Source organism: Hippopotamus amphibius, chromosome 3 (assembly GCF_030028045.1).
Source record: "Hippopotamus amphibius kiboko isolate mHipAmp2 chromosome 3, mHipAmp2.hap2, whole genome shotgun sequence".
Taxonomy (NCBI): Eukaryota; Metazoa; Chordata; class Mammalia; order Artiodactyla; family Hippopotamidae; genus Hippopotamus; species Hippopotamus amphibius.
This window is the reverse complement of record NC_080188.1, coordinates 63,556,699-63,559,843: the sequence shown is the minus strand read 5'-3', so window position 1 is coordinate 63,559,843 and position 3,145 is coordinate 63,556,699.

The following is a 3,145-nucleotide window of genomic DNA, read 5'->3' as shown; positions in this document are numbered from 1 at the left end:
GAGTAAGAAGGATTTAAAAAAACTAAAAGTAAAAATATAAAGGTAAATACATTTCAAGAGAAAGTAATAAATATTGAAGATAAGCAAAGAAGATCCAACATAATTATAATTGAAGTCACTACAGAAGGAAACCAAAGCAAATGTGTGGAAGAAATAACTAAAAACTATAATTCAAAAATATTTCCTGAAAATTATAAGGATTTGAAATCATGTATTGAAAGAGTACATCATTTACCTGAGAATAGCAACCCAGATGGCCAACATCAAGACATATTCTAGTAAAATTTAGACCCTAAAGAAAAAGTTTCAATATTCCTTGAACATTTAGACAAAAGCAAGCAAGTGACCTATAAGGGAAAGAAAATTATATTATTGCCACACATTTAACAGCAAGTCTTCATGTTGGAAGAAAATGGAGTATTGAATTTAGGATGCTTATGTAAATAAAATGTGATCCAAGAATTTTATATTCAGCAAAAGTGCCTTTCGAGTATAAAGACACAGACAAGTTATCAACATCATGCAAGAACTCTGTTGATATTGTTCCCTTGACCACTTCTGAAGAATCTGTTAGAAAATCAGCCTCATAAAAACAAAATGTTGATAGAGACAATGATGTCAGGGTAGATATTGACCACTAACTGCAGTTATTTACAGAACAAAGACAGTATGAAGTTTCAAAGGCAAAGAGTATAGTATTTAATGGCTGTCTGATTTGTCAATGCATACCTCTTAAAATGGGGAGAGAATGGTAGGAACACATGAAAAAAATATTTTTTAGCTTTCTAGTGGTTGTATTGCAGTAAGTATATTAGTATTAGACTGTTATGTGTATATTATTGGATAAAACAAAAGTCTATCATTTCCTGTTTCTTTGAGAACCAGAAGAGAGGAGATAAATGTGTTAGAGTGAGGTTAGAGTGCAAATCCTAGAGTGCAGAACGGTCCTTTATTTGAATTGAAAATATCTCTAGGAACTTATGAGGTCTGTTTGATACACTGTCTCTGTATAAATGCAGTGTGTGTGGGTTTCCTATCTGTGTTCACTGGAAAGGCCTACGAACTGATTAGGCCAATACATATTCCTATCTTCAAGACTGTGGTCTTGAAATATTGTTTACCACTAAAGGAAACCAGGACTTTTTAGAAAAGGGACAGATTCCAGTCTGGAACAGGAAATGTACAGAATGAGACTGGAATGTCTTCATGTAGCAAAAAGAAAGGAATTATCAAAGACCACTAACATCATGAAAAAAGATTCAGAAGTCAACTTGAAGAGGCTCCTACTATAGGCCAAAGATGGTGCAATTTGAACTTCAATAAGATATAAAAATTGCAATTATTTGAAAGCCATTAAATATGTTTAAATCCATGAGTTTTTTTGTGATATTAAAATAACCTGGGGCTTCCTAGGTGGCACAGTGGTTAAGAATCCATCTGCCAATGCAGGGGACATGGGTTTGATCCCTGCTCCAGGAAGATCCCACATGCCGTGGAGCAACTAAGCCTGTGTGCCACAACTATTGAGCCTGCACTTTAGAGCCTGTGAGCCACAACTACTGAGCCCATGTGCTGCAACTACTGAAGCCCACGTGCCTAGAGCCCATGCTCCACAACAAGAGAAGCCATGGCAATGAGGAGCCCACACACCACAATGAAGATTAGCCCCCATTCACCACAACTAAAGAAAGCCCGCACACAGCAAAAAAGACCCAACAGAACCAATAAAATAAATAAATAAATAAATTTATTTATTTATTTATTTAAAAAATAAATAAAATAAAAAACCCTGGTTATCTTTAGAGAATGAAAGGAGACAATTATCATGAAAACTAAAAAGTATGGGAAAAGAAACTGGCACAACAGTGTAAAGCAATTATACTCCAAGAAAGAGCTGCAGAAAAAAAAAGTATGGGAAAAGAATCACACTTTTATCCTGCCTTTTCTCTATAAAGGGCTCTACTACATAATCAAATAATGGATGAAAGAAAGTGTCTCTTTATAAAAGTACTTCAACTAGTAAATGAGAAAGAAATGATAAAACTGAATCACTGAGTAAGTCTGGCCCAAATTTCTAACCTACCAAATCATAAGGTATAATAAAATGGCTAACCAGTAAATTTGGGGGTGGGTTTGTTATGCAGTAATAGGTAATTGGAACATATCCAAGCATCTTCCTACATTTTTGTCTCAAATGTACTGATTCTCTCAGAACTAAAATGTTCCTTATTTTTCCTTAAAATACCAAGATTCAGAAACTGTCTAGAAATCATAAACTCATTTCCTATTCACCTCAAGTTTGGAGTAGCTAAGTCCAAAAGTCAACATTTGATAGATTTTGTTTATGTGTTCTCACGTTTTCTCTCTGCCTTCTTTTCAAGAAGAATTATTTCCCACAATAGTATGTAATTTTTCTTTCTCAGTAGTGTAAATGAGATTTAAAGCACCTCTTCTTTAGAAATATATACTTAGATAAGAGGGCAGACAGCAGTATCAAGCAGTATCAGCAGTATTTCATCTTGTGGAACTGAAAACCACAGCCACAGAAAGATAGAGAAAATGAAAAAGCAGAGGACTTTGTACCAGATGAAGGGACAGGATAAAACCCCAGAAAAACAACTAAATGAAGAGGAGATAGGCACCCTTCCAGAAAAAGAATTCAGAATAATGACGGTGAAGATGATTCAGGTCTTTGAAAAAAGACGATGGAAAGATCAAAAAGTTTACCAAAGACCTAGAAGAATTAAAGAGCAAACAAACAGAGATATGCAACACAGTAACTGAAATGAAAAATACACTAGAAGGAACCAACAGCAGATTAACTGAGGCAGAAGGGCGAATAAGTGACCTGGAAGACAGAATGGTGAAAATAACTGATGCGGAAAAGAATAAAAAAAGAATGGAAAGGACTGAAGACAGCCTAAGATACCTCTGGGACAATGTTAAACGCACCCACATTCGCATTATAGGGGTCCCAGAAGGAGAAGAGAGAGAGAAAGGACCTGAGAAAATATTGGAAGAGATTATAGTTGAAAACTTCCCTAACATGAGAAAGGAAATAGCTACCCAAGTCCAGGAAGCGCAGAGAGTCCCAGGCAGGATAAACCCAAGGAGAAACATGCGAAGACATATAGTAGTCATATTG